The sequence below is a fragment of the Lupinus angustifolius genome, unplaced genomic scaffold, assembly GCF_001865875.1.
Source record: "Lupinus angustifolius cultivar Tanjil unplaced genomic scaffold, LupAngTanjil_v1.0 Scaffold_468, whole genome shotgun sequence".
NCBI classification, from domain to species: Eukaryota; Viridiplantae; Streptophyta; class Magnoliopsida; order Fabales; family Fabaceae; genus Lupinus; species Lupinus angustifolius.
The window spans coordinates 85,273-104,443 of record NW_017727855.1 but is presented as its reverse complement, the minus strand read 5'-3'; positions in this window follow the sequence as shown (position 1 = coordinate 104,443).

Genomic DNA, 19,171 nt, shown 5'->3' with positions numbered 1-19,171 from the left:
CCCATAGATATTGTTCCTTTAAGATATTTCATAACACGTTTTATAGCACTAAAATGTGACTCCTTATGGAGGCTTGATATCTTGCACACATACATACACTAAATATTATATCCCGGTGACTAGCAGTTAGATACAATAAAGAACCAATTATGCCACGATATTTTGTTACTTCAATTGCTTTACCTTTTTCGTCTTTATTGAGATAACATGATTATGCCATAGGTGTTATCGCTTCTTTACATTTATCCATCTCGAATCTTTGCAAAAGTTCTTTGCATTACTTTGTTTAGTGAATGAATACCCCACTGTTCATTTGTTTGATTTGTAGGCCTAGAAAGAATATCAGCTCGCCCATCATCGACATTTCAAACTCCCCTTTCGTAAGTTCAGAAAATTCTTTGCACATCAAATCGTTAGTAACACCAAATATTATATCATCTACATAAATTTGTACTAGTAACACATTATTTTCTGACTTTTGTATAAAACGAGTTGTATCAACCTTGCCCCTTTTAAATCCCTTTTCTAATAAGAAACTACTCAATCTATCATACCAAGCTCTAAGAGCTTCCTTTAAACCATATAAAGCATTTTTGAGTTTATAAACATGATTAGGGAATTTATGATTTTCAAAACCGGGCGGTGGATTCACATACACTTCTTCTTGAATATATCCATTCAAGAACGCACTCTTTACATCCATTTGAAAGAGTTTGAAGTTCATAATTGATTCAAAGGCTAGTAACATTCGAATAGCCTCCAACCTCGTGTCAATGGCATATGATTCATCATAGTCGATGCCCTCTTCTTGATTATACCCTTTTGCAAGAAGATGTGCCTTATTACATATAATCAAACCAGATTCGTCCAATTTATTTTTATATACCCATTTCGTGCCTATTACGGGATAATCTTTAGGATTAGGGACCAAGTCCCATAAGTTATTACGCTCAAGTGTTCATCCTCTAAGGCCTCATCTATGGTATTAGGTTCGACTTGAGATACAAATTCTACAAAGTTACAAAAATTTCACAACGAATTTCGGGTTACCACTCTTGTTGAGATATCACCTATAACCTTGTCGAGTGGATGATCTTTCTTTGTCTTCCACGCCATAGGCATTTCTTGATGATCTTCATTTTGTTCTTCATCATCCTGAACCTCGTTCTCGATATCTTTGTTCTTTTTGTATGCATTTTCTAGCGCACCTGAAATATCATCACGCACAACCCTCCTCTTCTCTTTCGGAGAAGATTCATCAAATTTTACATGTACGGACTCTTCAACATGTATAGTATATTGATTAAAGACTCGATATGCTTTACTATGAATAGAGTACCCCAAAAGTATTCCCTCCTCAACTCTCGAATCAAATTTACTTGGTAATCTTTTACCATTATTCAATATAAAGCATTGACATCCAAAAGCATGCAAATGTGAAATATTCGGTTTTCGGCCTTTTAGCAATTCATATGGCGTTTTTAAGAGTGTAGGCCTAAGTAGTACTAGATTAATTACATAGCAAGTAGTATACACTATATCGGCCCATAATTACTTAGGGACCTTGCTTTCATTTATCATTGTCCTAGCTAGCTCCTCTAGTACTCGATTTTTCCTCTCAACAACTCCATTTTGTTGAGGGGTTCTAGGAGCCGAATATTGATGTACGATCCCATGTTTTTTTAAAACTTATCAAATAGGTGGTTTTCAAATTTTCCACCATGATCGTTGTAAATATACACTATCTTATGATCAAATTGGTTTTGAAGTTGTTTGGCCATATTTTTAAAAGATTTTAAAGCATCTCTTTTTAGAGCAAGAAACAAAGTCCACGTAAATCTAGAATAATCATCAACAATTACTAGCGCATAGTAGCTACCACCAAAGCTCATAATTTGTGATGGTTCAAACAAATCCATATGGAGTAATTCCAAAGGATTTGTTGTGGATATCACGTTCTTAGTTGAAAATGAACTCTCACTTGTTTACACTTTTGACAAGTGTCCCAAGAGTCTTTTGATTTAAAATCCAGCTTTGGTAATCCTACTATTAAATCATGTGATGACATCTTAGCTAGATGTTTCAAATGAACGTGTGCTACTCGTCTATGCCACAACCAAATGTCACTCTCTTTAGCGATAAAACATTTAGAAAACAGACTGGTGACATCATCCAAATCGATCATATAAATGTTATTTATTCACTGCCCTATAAACTTAATATTATTATTTAACCATCACAAATGATTCAGCAGTTTGAGTCAAAAGATACCTTGTTACGTTTGCCACACAACTAGCTAATGCTTAGTAGCTTGTGCTCTAGTCCTTCGACATATAACACATTTTCTATCACGGCTTGAGAAGCATTTCCAATTCTTCCAACGCCTAGTATTTTCCCTCTATTGTTATCTCCTTAAGTGACATAACCTTTACCATTTAGTGAGAGATCCAGGAAATTTGATGTATCACCTATCATATGCCACGAACGTCCACTGTTCAAGTACCAATGTTGTCCCTGAGTCTGTAGGCATACCTTCAAAACAAGTTTACTTGCCTTGTTTAGGTACCTAAGTTATATTGGATCCTTTCTTGTTAGTAATCAAAGACTCTTTCCCTTTTTGCATCCAAACATAATTACCATAAGGTACACCATCTTTCTTAATATAGCATGATATAGATGTATGACCATGTTTACCACAATAAAAACAAGTAGGCCATTTATGATTAGTCCTATTATGCATGTAGCCTACTTGCCTCCTATATGGTCTATTGTTTTTCCTTGATTTATAGTTAAGACCTCTATGATTACCTACATTCCTAGATGCAGCAAGTAGGTTATCTAGGTTATTTATGCTATATGTGAACTTTGCCAATTTATCCCTTAAATCAGAAATTTTAGCATGTAATATATCGCATTGATCACATATAGGAGCTTCAATTAATTTAGTGGCGCAACTACATGAGGCGGAATAGTAAATAAGATCAAGAGTCTCATTTTCCAGTTTAGTTCATTTAAATCCTCTTGCATTTTAGTTATCTTACTTTCATGCAATATGATGACTCGTTTTCTATCTACATTTACTTTTGCTAATTTCTTAAGTTCGTCATGCAACTCAACAAATGCACTATATAGTTCATCATAAATAGGAGACTCATCGAAACGTGAAGACGGGTCAGAAAAGTATACCTCACTCGTGTTATTCGGGTTGCTTATGCTTGCAATTTCTGTAGTGTTTACCATTAAGCACAACTTGGATGTCTCCTCTTCATTGGATGTGCTACTTGTTGTCCCGTCCTCTAGGACTTCCCACACTATGTAGGCCTTCTTGGATTTGAAGTCCCGGAGGTTGCTTTTATCATGTTCAACCTTCTTGAGGTGGGTTGGGCATTTATATTTCATATGGCCCGACATGCCACACTCATGGGAAATGAGGCGACCTTTGGGAGCTTTACCTCGTCTGGTTGAATTAGCCGCCTCTTTATTTTGAAAGCACTTAAACCCTCCTTTCTTCTTGAGAAACTTCCCAATTTTTTGACCATGAGGTTTAAGGTTTCATCATCAAGTTCAGACCCTGAATCATCATCGTCTATCTCTTATTGTGATTGTGAAGATGTAGCTTTTAGAGAGATCCCCTTTATCTTTCGGTCTGAATCTTTATGCATTGTTAAGCACCCTAACTCAATTTCGAGTTCCTGGAGTTTTCCAAAGAGAGTTTCTAGTGGCATTGTGTCCAAGTCTTTCGACTCCATAATTGCGGTTACCTTGGGCTGCCATTTCATGTCAAGGCAAAGTAACACTTTGTTAGTAAATTCACCAATAGCAAAACTCTTATCTAACACAATTAAATGGTTAACAATATGGGTGAATTGTGTCCGCATATCATTAATTAACTCATTCAGAAACATAGGAAACAACTCATATTCAAGGGTTAACACGGTTAATCTTGTGCGCTTAACTTCACTTGTGCCTTCGTGGGTTACTTGCAAAGTATCCCACATTTCTTTGCATTTAGGCATTGTGACACTCGAAAGAATTCATCGTAGGATAAGGCAGAGGTTATAATGTTCTTTGACTAGAAATTGTGCTGGACTTTACGTCTTTCTTCGTCAGTCTGTAATCCCTTTGGTTTTTCTTTGGGTTCACCATCTACAAAGTAAAGTGTAGTGAAAGGCCCATTGACAATAGAGTCCTAAATCTCTATGTTTATAGCCTCTATAAAGATTTGCATGCACACCTTCCAGTAGGCGTACCCTTTGCCATTGAAAATCGGAGGACGGTTGATGGATGCGCCATCACTGCCGAAAAGGTTAGTGGAACCCATAGTGATTAATCCCTCGGATCAACGAATTTAGTGGCCAAGCTAGCACCTTCGTACTAGCTCTGATACCACTTTTTGGGTACGAGTAAGGTAAGATTACACCTAGATGAGGGGTGAATAGGTTTAGTGGATCACCAATCCCGCTTTTCTGATATTTGCGCAGAATACAAAGTTGCTGCAGTTAATCAATTATCAACAGGATTAGTCAATTAAGGATAGTTCAATTAATCGATTACAAACAGCATGTTAATCAATTATACTAGTTTATTCTTTTGAAAAATAGTTTTCTTGCTTTGCAAAATAATGATGAATCTAGATCTTTAATAACTCAATATTGATTCGTGATTATCAATAGATTAATAACAATTAACACTTAATCATAGAATGCAATTTAAACAAAGAAAGCAGTAAACACTGAATCTTAAAGAGATAGGGAAACAGAAGATTGTGCTCGAGGATTTTATCCTAGTTCGTTCGCGGGTCCACTTGCAAACTACATCCAGGCTTCCCGGTTGATCTGGGAGATTTTTATTCACTATTAGAAATGTAATTCAGTTACAAACACACTTCCTATATCCCTAGACAAAAACTTCCTTCTTGAAACAGTTGAGCCACCAAGCCTACTTGGGTAACACACCGTTCACGCTATCTGGCCCCAGCCGACACTCTTTGCTCGAATCAAGACTCACTGTCTTATGAAGATCCCTAATACTCAACTTGTATGATACCATACACCACAAGAATTATCCTCAACTTTACTTGAATTTTGCCGAGTTTCTTTGCACACAAGATTGTACGGATAACAATAATTAAATCGGCGCTTCTACAACCCTTGACAGAATGATCTTACAAACAACCCTAAGAACTAAGTGTAGAAATCATGCAAGGTATTTCAAATGAATGAAATGTGTAATAACTATGAAAAGAACTCTCTTTCTTTTCTCTCTTTTCACTGAAAAAGAGTTGCAAGAAAAACTTCAAAGAATCAACACATCAATTTTGAAAAGTTTAGCACCATGAATCTTTATTTTTCTTTTTCTCTCAGTAATTTTCGATCTCACAATGATCCTTAATGATAACTCTATGAAATTTTGAAAAGCATTGCTTTAAAACTGATTTTGATTCTGTTGCAAAATAACAGAATTAGCTTATAAATGACACAACAGGTATTAATCGATTAAATTGTCATGTTAATCAATTAAGAGGTTTTTGAAAACAAATTTTCAGTTATGTCTGAATCGATTACAAGAATACTTAATCGATTAATAAATAGAAATCCTAGGAGGTTAGCTACTATAACTCCATTCAATCGATTATGACTTTCCTTAATCGATTAAGGATTTCATCGAGACTTAATCGATTACAAACTGGGTTAATCGATTAAAATCGTTAAAAATGGGTTTTCAATTTTACATGGTAAACACCCTATATGATGAATGATCATGCAATCATGATTTTAGAAACGATTAAACATTTATGCATAAAATAATGTATGATAAATGGAAATGCGTGAGTGTTAATTATCATATATTTATATGTTGATGTTATGCCTCATTTTATGTGATTCTTATTTTAGACTCTTTGTGAGACACTTCCATCTTGAGTTTACCTACCCTAAGACTCAATACTAGATACTCATCTTAGGACTCTAGAATGTAAAAAGACATTCCTAGATTCTATTACAATGACCTTGAGTTCTTGGTATGTTATTTTTTGAGATGTCCAAGTCTTCAAGCTTCTATGTAAGATCTTGCCTTCATCAAAACTTTGTTGATCGGTTATAATGACATCCTTTGACCATTTGCCATTTCAATGATAGTAGTGGTGCACATGTGTGTGTGTTTGTGTCTGGGAGGGGGGGTTTGATTGTGTGTTTCCTCACTCACCACAAAAACTGTTGTACCCCTTGGGGCACACCCCCTTGTTAACAATTTACAAGTGTCTCCTCCATCTTATAAGGGACTTAAGTTTTTTTCATTTCACACCCAAATGTTTCAGTGATGGCTCATTTGTTCCAATCGGCCTCATGCCCAATACCATCAAGCCCAAGTCATTATCTTCATCATTGTCCAGTCTACAACTTCAACGAAGGATGAAATGCTTCCAAGAATAAAGAATCTCCTCTTAGTGTAGAATAGGATGGGATTAGGGTAAATTTGTTCCTCTTCTTTTGTCTTGTAATCATAATTTTCCCATTTCTTAGTCAGTTATCCTTGTAGCCGTTTTAACTATTTCCCATTGGGGTTTCTTGGATCACAAGCTAACTCATTTCTTGTATAAAATCAAACCAAATTTGCATAATCAATATGCTTAATTAATCCTGTTTTGTAGAAACCATATATGTGAAAGCGCAAAGAGTCAAGACTTGCACATTTGACGCTAACCTATGTTTTGATGAAGACTATGACATGGAAGTAAGCTTCAAGAACATACAACAAACAACGAGCCGAAGACTCAAGGGTTGCACATATAGACTTAGGATATTGTAAGCTTTACTTTTATTAGAAGTCTTAAGATGATTGTCTTAGATAGATTCTAGGTTAGGTAAACCTAGGTGGAGTCTCACAAGAGCCTTAATATAAATAAGATTAAAATTGAGACATCACATCTATATATAATATGATAAGTAGGCTCATGCGTTCACATACATAGTATTATGCATTAAAGATATTATATTTGGAAAACTACGTTTAGCATGTGCATATCATATAGGTAGTTTACCTTACATCAAGAAAAACATTTTCAATCAGTATAATCGATTAAGTACTATGGGTAATCGATTGTCGTGAATTATAGTAGATAACCAATCTGATTTTGATGGTCTGTTAATTGATTAAGACATAACATAAAAACTAACTTTTAACATCCCGTTAATCGATTAAGTGGATGCATAATCGATTAATAGCAGCATCGGTATGTTTGGTATAAATGCTGAAATTCTGGCCCATGTGGCATAAGGTTCACATTTTCATATCTTGATATTAAGAAGATCTTTGAGCATTCATTGTCATATAGGTTGCATTAGAAAAGTATAGAGAATAAGAGAATGTTGAAAAGGGATTAGAACTTGAAGTTGTAGCATGCATCTCTAGGGCTTTTTATGCATATCATTCATTCTTGTTTTCTTGATTTGATTTTAAAGTGAAAGTAAGAAAAGTCTGTATTCGGAAAATTGTGAAATATGTTATGTGAAAACCTTTGCATAATTTTCTCATATAGATTAAGTTATTGCGAGTATTTTGCTTAGAGTTTTAGAATTGAGTTTGCATTGTTATATTCGAGTATTAATTACTCAAGAAAACTCAAAAAAAATTTAGTCAAGGAAAGGGATCTCTTAGTGAGTAACATCACTTCAAGAAGAGATCTTGTTGTTCTTCATGAAGACTAGGAGGTCTTGGTGCAAGCAATACCTAGTTGGGGCCTAATCGCGAAAAGATAGGTGATCTTAGTAGGCGAGACATAGAAGTCAAACTGAGGTTGTCAAGCTTGTAGAGTCCAAGATAGTTGCGTACTAGTTTTATCATTTATTAGAAGTTTGTGTGTATCAAACAATATTTCAATAGTGAAGAAGAAAAATCTCCAGAAATCAGAATAGGAGGTCTGGATGTAGTTTGCAGTGGACCGCAAACGAACAAAGATAAAAAATTTCCTTGTGCACAATTTTCTAACCCTAATCTCATTTACTTTCACTTGCTATACTCTTGTGAATTGAATTGATTATGCATTACATGTTATAATTTGTGTTAATATCTTTCTGTAATCAATTAATTGCATAAGGATTGGTAATCGGTAACTTGTGTTCCAAGAAACCATTAAAATCAAGAATCTGCAAGAACCACGATAATCGATTATCCACACACATAATCAATTAAGTCCAGCACAAATTAATCTATTAATACCAAGCTTAATCGATTAAGTGTAGTAGTTTTTTGTTTTGCGCAAAATATAGGAAAAGTGGAGTAAGTGATCCGCGACACCTCTTCAACCCTGCTTCTAGGTGTATTCTGACCTGTTGATATCCAATAAGTGGTATTAGAGCTAGTATGAAAGTGCTAGCTTGACTGCGTATTCGTTCGATCCTAGAGGATAATATGATGGATTCCACAAACCCATTTGACGGTGATGGCGCATCCATCAACCGCCCTCCAACATTCAGTGGCGAGGGGTAGGCATACTGGAAAGTGCACAGGAAGATCTTCATTAAGGCAATTGACACGGACATTTGCGAATCCATGGTCATTGGTCCTTTCGTTCTACTCCACTTGGTGGACGATGAACCCAAAGAAAAACCAAAAAGTCTTTGGACCGATGATGAGCATAGGAAGGTTCAGCATAACCTTCGAGATAAAACATTATTACTTTGGCCCTATAATAAGATGAATTATTTTTGGGTTTCACAGTGCCAAAATGTGAAAGAAATGTGGGACACTTTACTAGTGCCCATGAAGGCACAAGTGAAGTTAAGCGCGCTACGCTAAATGCGCTAACACATGAAATATGAGTTATTTCGCATGTTATCAAATGAATCTATTAGTGAAATGCAAAAGCAATTTACGCACATTGTTAACCATTTAGTTATCCTTGATAAACCTTTTGCTAAAGAAGAATTAACAAACAAAGTTTTGCATGGTCTTCACAAAAAATGGCAACCGAAAGTAACTACAATCATGGATTTGAAAGACTTAGATTCCATGCCTTCAGCTAAATTGTTTGGCAAACTCCAGGAACACAAGATGGAGTTAGTGTGCTTAACGTTGAATGAGGATTCAGATAGGAAAAAGAAAGGCATCTCTCTCAAAGCAACAACGTCGCAAGATCAAGAAGAGAAAGAGGATGACGATTCTGATTCCGATATGGATGAGGAAACCATGAATCTCCTAGTATGAAAATTTGGTCAATTCTTGAAGAAAAGAGGAGGATTCAAGAGGTTTCAGAAGAAAACGGGTAATCCTATTGCATGAACAACAAATCATTAAAATACAAAAAGAGTTAGATGAACTAAAATTGGAAAATGAAACTCTTGATTTAATCTACTCTTGTAGCTCATGCGATTGCTCTAAAAATAATTTATGTCAACCTGTTGTATGTGATACTTGCGAGACTTTGCAAACTGAGAATTCAAACTTAAAAGAAAAACTTGCAATGCTCACATACAGTAGAGCTAATCTAGACACATTATTTACTAAATTGGGAAATGCTGGTAACCACATGGAAATAGGATATAAACCCCCAACTAATAAGAAAAGACCATATAGGAGACATGTAGTCCATACACATAAAAAGTCACATATTCGCATGCCTACATGTTTCTATTGTGGCATACATGGCCATACCTCAATTGCATGTTATATTAGAAAGTATGGTGTGCCTACTAGTACTTATATTTGGGTGAGAAAGGGACACTGTGCTTTGGTTACTAACAAAAAGGGACCCAATATAACTTGGGTACCTAAACAAAACACGTAATTTGTTTTGTAGGTCTGCCTTCAAACGCATGGACATCACTGGTATTTGGATAGCAGATGTTCGAGACATACGACTGATGATAGATCAAATTCTTAGAACTCTCACTTAAAGACAAAGAGTATATTTTTAGGGTATTTGATGCATAGCAAGACATTTAGAGTTTTTAATAAATATATTATGATTGTAGAAGAATCGATTCATGTTCATTTTGACGAATCTTCTCCGAAAGAGAAGAAAAAGGTTTTTGCTTGATGATGACAGGTGCGATGGAAGAAGCCTACACTAAGGACTTGGAAAAGGACAAAGAGGATCAAGATGATCAAGCCAATGAGGACCATCAGGACTTCCCAAGGATGTGGAAAACCAAGAAAGACCATCCACTTGATAAAGTAATAGGTGATATCACTACGGGGGTGGTAACCCGTGGTTCTTTAAGTAAATTTTGTAATTTTGTTGCTTTTGTATCACAATTAGAGCCTAAGACCATAGGTAAGGCCATAGAGGATGAGCATGGGGGGCATATCTATACAAGAAGAGCTAAATCAGTTCGAACGTAATAATGTGTGGGACTTGGTCCACACACCAAAAGATCATCCGATAATTGGCACTAAGTGGGTCTTTAAAAATAAACTTGATGAATCTGGCTTAATAATATGAAACAAAGTACGCCTTGTGGCCAAGGGATACAACTCAGAGGAAAATATCGATTACGATGAAACCTGTGCCAATTTTGTGAGGTTAGAGGCCATTAGGATGCTATTGGCATTTGCATCAAAGATGAACTTTAGATTGTTCCAAATGGATGTAAAGAGCATCTTCTTTAATGGATTCATTCAAGAGGATGTTTATGTCGAACAACTGCCCTATTTTGAAAATTATAAATTCCAGAACCATGTTTATAAACTTAAAAAGGCACTTTATGGCCTAAAGGAAGCTACTCGAGCTTGGTATAATAGACTGAGTACTTTTCTCTTACAAAAGGGATTCGTTAGGGGCAAAGTTGACACAATTCTCATTATCCAAAAATCAAATAATCATGTGTTGTTAGTACAAATATATGTTGATGATATTATTTTTGGAGCTACTCACGACCTCCTTTGCAAGGAGTTTTCTGATTTGATGCAGAGTGAATTTAAACTTCTGATCACAGGATATTTTCTTCACTAAAATTGAAGCCAATGTATATTACTTACACACTTCCAATTACAAGACCTTGAACGCTACCTTCTTGAATTTCCAGAACCCCTACCTTGGTTTGACCATACTTATCACCTAGGAAAACCTTTCCTACGATCCATCCCCAACCAAGAGTATGTTCTAAACTCAATACCTCCAATTCTTGGTGAAGACACTATGTATCTCGTTGGTGGTATGATACTAAAAGACGATTTTCCTTGTTACAAAAATACAACAAAAACAGAGTAATGTGAAGCTCAAAATACCTCAAATATTACAATTAAGAACAAGCTATATACCCTACACAAATTATTATGAATATATATAAGATCATAATCATGAAGAACATGTAATTTCTACCCTCAGAAATCTCTAAAAGAAATGAAAGAATCATGTAAGATAAGATAGAATGATGAACACATTTAATCACATGCAATGGATGACATTTTAATCCCTAAGCATGACACTATCTCTCACTATTCTCACATGGAATTCTCTCTGCCTATATGACATACAATGAGCATGAAAATATGCAACATACCAATTCTAAAAATGAATGAATGAATGTATGAAGCATGGTGTAAATACACAGTTTATATAGAAAAGCTATTTTATGCCTAGTTTATCGATTAAGTGCCCTGTTAATCGATTAACGGGTTGTTAAGAATAACTGAATTCTGTTTTTCAGTTATCTGATGAAACTGATTAAAACTGTTTTCACGTTAATCGATTAAAGCCTTACTTAATCGATTAAATGACATATTTTCAGTTAAGATATTAAATGGTAAACTACCTATATGTTATGCTTATCAACTATACATGTTTTACCATTATGTTATGCCTACAATACACAAATAGCATGTATGATTAATGCATGAATATATAATCAACTAGATGGCATTTCTCATGTAAATGATATGATAGTTTTTAGAACTTGTGAGATTTGCTTCTAGATTTACCTAACCTAGACTCAATAACTAAGACACATATCTAATACTCTAGTTTAGACATGAAGCTCTTGAATCTTTGGCTTGTTGATTTGTTGAGATATCTTTAAGCTTTCACTAATTTCTTTGTCTTCATCAAAACATAGGCAAGCTAAGTGCTATCTTGACACTTTGCACTTTCAATCTCCCCCTTTTTGATGATAACATACTCAACAACAAATTTTATTTTGATGCATAGCTTGAAGATGGTCATAGAATGCATGGTTGTTGATTTCAAAGTTAAAGCGCATAGCTAGACAATGAAAGCTGAATTTTATTTTACAACTTGCACACATCAAACAACAAAGCAACCTTTCTCCCCCGTTTGACATTATTAAGAAGATAAACTAAACGAAATTTTGGTCAAAAGTAAGAAGAGATATGAAGTGAACTCAAATTGTAATTAATCAATTAATATTGGGAATGCAATTAATCAACCAGATGATGAAACAATTGAACACGTGCACACATTGATTAGCATTTAATCGATTAAGACAGATGGATAATCGACTAAAACAACATAATACAACAGTTTGACATATTTAATGGCATGGAAGGTTATATATGAACTAATCAAGCATGGAATGATCAAGCATTTATATTATAGCATTCAAACAACATGCTCAATCAAACATAAGAGATACATATAACCAAACATGATCACGGACCATTAAACATGCAATCATGGTATATTTGACATAGATAAGAATGTTATGTAAGCAAATTAAAATCAAAATAGTAACGATTTAAGTTCAAATGGCATGCATATTAAGTCATAGTAGTTCAGCAAAAGTAGATAGTTAGAGTTACAACCCAAAAAAGCATAGAGAAAATATGTCTCAAAATTACAAACCAGCATAAATCCTTGAAAATTAGCCATATAGAAGAACTAAACCTAAGCCAACCTAAGGTCTAAGGACTTCTAATCTAGGTATGCAGAGGATGATCTCTATCATCAAGAATGGTTAGACTACTATCACCTCGGATGAGGAATCTCAGCTTCTCAAATTATGCACAAAATCTCCCATTTTGCGCCTCAGTAGTGTTCTGAACAAAGCTCCTCATAGCCTGATAGTGGTTGTCGATGTAGGCAACCTGACGCTCCTCAAATTATTCCCAATCAGTATGGTAGGAGTCCTTCAGAGACTAAAAATGTAAATCCATTTTGTTATTCAGCCTTTGCTCCATGGCATCCAACTGAGCTAATCCAAAGGATGGTTCCTACCGTGCAGTTCTAGATGGCTCCCCTTGAGTTTCTGTATTAGGTTGATCTGTTCTAGCCCGATCCTCATCATCAGATAGATTCAAATCGACGGTAGTGTAATCATCCTAGTATTTCCAAGTACTTCCATACTTGTAGATACCCATCTTGTGGAAATGTCTTTCACTAGCAAGGTGATCTTTATCAGAAGTCTCTGTGACGATGGTGTCAGATACATCAATATGCATATAGTCAACGATTCTCGATATGAAGATACTATAGGGAAGCAACTTGGATTGCGATGTAGAGACATTATACATGACCTTCAGGGTCTCCTCAGGCCAATTAACCATTATATTCTCCTTAACGATATACATGAATTTTAGATCATTAATAGTTGGTTGAGCATGATTAGTGTTTCCCTAAACAAGAATATAAGCAATCAGATAACGAAGCAATCTATTCTCTACCGATAATGAACCAACTTTAGTTAGTTCTCCCTAGACATACAAATGGGGACCTCTCAGGCATGATTTGTAAACCTCAGCAACATCAAAATCCTTAAGCCATTCACAATCACCTAGGCTAACACCAGTAGTGGATAAGCCACCCAAATTCATAAAAATATCACTATCCATCTCAAATAGATTTCCCGAAACAATAGACCAAAGCGGGGTACAGATTACCGGTTAATTCCAAAAACGTCACAGCTCCTTGAGCTTGCATTCCTTGCGGAAACTCAAAATTTTGTTCCACCATCCAGGTTAGATCAACATACATTATATAGGTGGGTTTCCTTCCCTAATCTTGGACAACCGGGTCTCCTGAAGTATGATTGAGTAGTAGGAATCTCCACAGTCGTGCCTCACATTCAGATTTGAAGATGGAGTAGTACGAGGCCTACGAGTGCATTGAACAGTTGTCTTGAACCTCTTCGAACGTCCTCCTTCCATTGTTGATTGAAAATCGTGAGTGATGAGAGGAGAAGAAGGATAAGGGAGGGAACCTAAAGCTTAGGGTTTGGAATTAGGAATGGGGTTTCTTGGGGATTTGAGAAATATATGTGATGAATTGAGGTGCCAAATTGGTAAAGGTGAGGTTTAATTCTTCTTTTAAGCTAAGAATTTGAATTTTGCTGTTCCATTTGAGATTTAGAGAGAAAAGGGGGAAGAGAGGGTTTGAAAAAATGGCAAAAATGCTATTGATTCTAATTTATCTGCTGCTGTTAATCGATTAAGAATTGTATTTAATCGATTAATTAGTGTCAAAATTCCAGATTTTCAGAAAAATGAGTCCAGGTAATCGATTAAAATGGAATCCTAATCGATTAAATTTAGTGAAAAATGAAATGTTTGCTACTGGAACTCATTATAATCGATTAAGAATTATAGTTAATCAATTAACTAGCATCAGATTTGTAGAATCAAGAGGTTTTTTGGTTTTAAAAGCATGCATAGATTCCTAACATATATCAAGCAATTTTTACTCAAACACATATACATTTATAGCTTATCATACAAGATCATGAACCATAATAGGAATATGATGCATTCACAACAAATATACATTTTGAAGCATATAAGACATCAATGATGCGAAGCACATAATAAAATTTTAGATGATTTTAATGAAGATAATTTTCATCAAGAATTTCAAGTGCTCTTCGAAGAACATAGAAAATATCTCGTGAGAGAGGCTTGGTGAAAATATCAGCCAATTGTTTAGTAGTTTCAACAAATTCAAGCACACAATCGCCTTTTTGTACATGGTCATGCAAGAAATGATGTCTAATTTCAATATGCTTGGTTCTTGAATGCAAAACGGTATTCTTGGATAGGTTTATGGCACTTGTATTATCACATTTTATAGGAATATTTTCCTGATTAATTCCAAACTCCTTAAGTTGTTGCTTCATCCATAGGATTTGAGCGTAACACACACCGGCGGTAATGTATTCCGCTTTGGCGGTGGACAAAGCAACACATGCTTGCTTTTTGCTGTGCCATGCAACTAAGGAACTGCCAAGCAAGTGACAAGTCCCACTAGTGCTCTTCCGATCTATCTTACATCCCGCAAAATCGGAATCGAAATACTTACCAAGGATAATTAGGCATCCCTAGGATACCATAATCCCATATTAGGTGTTCCTTTTAAATATCTCATGATGTGTTTAACAGCAATATAATGTGAATCTTTAGGCAATGCTTGAAATCTAGCACACATACAAACACTAAACATAATATTGGGGCAACTCGCAGTTAAGTACAATAATGAGCCGGTAATCCCACGATACTTGGTTACCTCGATTGCTTTTCCATTTTCATCTTTGTCTAGATAGCAAGCGGACGCCATAGGTGTTGAAGCCTCTTTAAACTTTTCCATGTCAAACTTCTTTAGTAACTCCTTGCAATATTTCGATTGATGAATGAAGATGTCACTTTCTATTTGTTTGATTTGTAGCCCAAGAAAGAAGGTCAGCTCACCAATCATCGATATCTCAAATTCCCCTGCATCATCTCAGAAAATTCTTTGCAAAGAATGTCATTAGTAGATCCGAACATTATATCATCAACATATATTTGAACTAGTAATACATGATTATCTAATCTACGAATAAAGAGGGTAGTATCAACCATACCCCTCACGATCCCTTTTTCCAAGAGGAAAGAGCTCAATCTATCATACAGATAAGTGCCAAACATACCTAAATTTCATACACTTTTATGGCACTTATCTTAAGCCTAATTGAGAAAAACCAACTTAAAACAATATTTTTTGTATAAAATATCACAATCTTGTATATGTGTATGTGTATTTCTTTTTTATGTATTTTGTAGGATTTAGAATGAAGAAAATAAGAGAAAAAAGACTCATGGTCCAAAAGACAAAGAAGTCAAAAACCAAGGTGCTCAACCAGGCAGCTAAGCGTGGACCAAGCCACGCTAAGTTGACCTGGACACCAGTCTGACTTGGACCAAGCAGCTGAGCAGACCTACTTGGCCGCTCAGCCTAGGACTAGACTAGTCCTGGCACGGTCAGAACTCAGCTTGACATGGTCAGACACAAGCTTGGCACATGTCCAAGCTGCTGAACAAGTAGCTTAGCAGTCCAACCAAGCAGCTCAGCGGAGAACCAGACTCTTGACCAGATCAGCAAGCACCATGCCACGTTCCAGTCAGCACAGTCAAAGGCATCAGTCCATCATATTGCATGCATAAAAGATCTCAAAGGCATCAGTCCATCATATTTCATGCATAAAATTATGATGGAAGATGATTACAAACCCTGTTCTCAACCATAAACAAGACTTAATCCGACAATGAAGGAAGTAGCAAGGAAAGAGATAGTGAAAATGTTAGAAGCTGGCATGATTTACCCCATTTCAGATAGAAAATGGGTAAGTCTAGTCCAAGTGGTGCCGAAAAGAGGAGGAATGACAATAATCCAAAATGAGATTAATGAATTCATTCCAACCAGAGCTGTTACTGGTTGGAGAGTTTGCATTGATTACCACAAACTTAACGTCGCCACAAGAAAATATCATTTTTCTCTACCCTTCATGGATCAAATGTTGGAAAGATTAGCCGGAAGAGCCTTTTACTGTTTCCGGGAGGGGTATTCCGGATACAATCAAATTCTTGTAGATCCATTGGACTAAGAAAATACAGCATTTACATGTCCATTTGGTGTTTACGCATATAGAAAAATGGCATTCGGACTATGTAATGCTCCTGCAACGTTTCAAAGATGCATGATGGCTATCTTCACTGATTTGGTGGAGAAATACATTGAGGTCTTCATGGATGATTTTTCTGTATTCGGAGACTCTTTCGAAGCTTGCTTGACAAATTTGGAAAGATGCGAACAAACTAATTTGGTTCTGAATTGGGAAAAATGTCATTTCATGGTCACTGAAGGAATTGTACTCGGGCACAAAATTTCAGCTAAAGGATTAGAAGTTGATAAAGCTAAAGTAGAAGTGATCGAGAAGCTGCCTCCTCCAACAAATGTTAAAGGAATTAGAAGCTTTCTCGGACATGCTGGGTTCTGTCGTAGATTTATCAAAGACTTCTCCAAAACAGCTAAACCCTTGTGCAACTTACTCTTAAAAGATTATGTTTTTAACTTCGATGATTCCTATTTAGAAGCTTTCAAACAATTAAAATTATGCTTGGTAACTGCTCCTGTCATTACTTCACCAAACTGGAAATCCCCTTTTGAACTAATGTGTGATGCAAGCGATTATACAGTTGGTGCAGTTCTAGGATAGAGAAGGGAACGGGTTTTTCATGCAATACATTATGCTAGCAAACTTCTAAATGAAGCACAAATCAATTATGCTACAACTGAAAAAGAACTGCTAGTAATAGTGTTTATAATGGAAAAATTTAGAAGCTATTTGATTGGGGCAAAAACAATTATTTATAATGATCATGCCACAATCACATATCTTATAAAGAAGCCCGATTCCAAGCCACGATTGATTAGATGGGTGTTCTTTTGCAGGAATTTGATTTAGAAATCTGTGACAAGAGTGGTAAAGAAAACCAAGTGGTAGATCATTTGTCAAGATTGGTGAATACAAAAGTCGCGTTAAGAGAACAAGAAATAGCAGAAACATTTCCTGATGAAAAGCCGTTTCAACTTCAAACAAGACCATGGTTTGCTGATATGGCAAATTATAAAACCTCAGGTATAATTCTTGAACACTTTAATTATCAAAAAAAGAAAAAATTTCTCAAAAAAGTGAATCAATACGTCTGGGATGAACCATACTTATTTAAAGAAGGAGCCGATAACATTATTAGACGATGTGTTACTGAAAATTAGGCCCATAAAATGTTATGGCACTGCCATAATTCGGCCTTTGGGGGACATTACAATGGGAACAGACCGCGACAAAAGTACTCCAATCTGGATTCTTTTGGCCAACTATTTATAAAGATGTCCAATTGTATGTCCAAAAGTGTGATGCATGCCAAATGTCTGGAGGACTTGGGAAACAAAGTGAAATGCCTTTACAAAATATTATAGAAATAAAAAAATTTGATTGTTGGGGCATTGACTTTATGGGCCCATTCCCATCATCGTTTTCAAATGAATATATCTTGGTGGTTGTTGACTATGTTTCCCGCTGGGTGGAAGCATTAGCAACACTCAAAGCCGATGCGAAAACTGTGGTAAAATGTTTGAAAAATAAAAATTTTACTCGTTTCGGCACACCAAGAGTATTGATATGTGATGAGGATCTCATTTTATAAATTCTCAATTAAAAAGGACCTTAGAATTTTATAATGTTAAACACATGCTAGACCTTATCACCCTCAAACCAATGGCCAAGCAGAAGTATAAAACAAAGAGTTAAAAATAATTTTGGAAAAAACAGTCTCTGATTCAAGAAAAGACTGGTCACAAAAAGTGGATGATACTCTTTGGGCCTATAGAACTGCATTTAAATCACCAATATGCAAAACTCCATATCAACTTGTTTATGGCAAAACTTGTCATCTACCAGTTGAATTGGAGCATAAAGCCTATTGGACTCTCAAATTTCTAAACTTTGATTTAAAGGATGTAGAGATTAAAAGACAGGATCAACTACATCAATTGGAAGAAATGCAGTGCCTATTGGGCTCTCAAATTTCTAAACTTTGATTTGAAGGATGCAAATATTAAAAGACATGATCAATTACATCAATTGGAAGAAATTCGGTTCCAAGCATACGAATCTTCAAGACTATATAAGGAAAAAACAAAGAAGTACTATGATTCCAGAATCAGAAAGAATTTTTTTTATCAAGGACAAAAAGTACTTCTATTCAACTCAAGGCTCAAAATACTTCCAGGAAAATTCAAGACCAGATGGACAGGACCATTTGTCATCAACGAAGTGAGAGAATATGGAGCAATTGAGTTGAAAGATCCCAAGACAAAAGCAACCTGGGTGGTAAACGGATAGAGGTTAAAACCTTATTTGGGTGATGAGTCAGGCTCCATCATCAATGATCAATCAGAATAATCTCC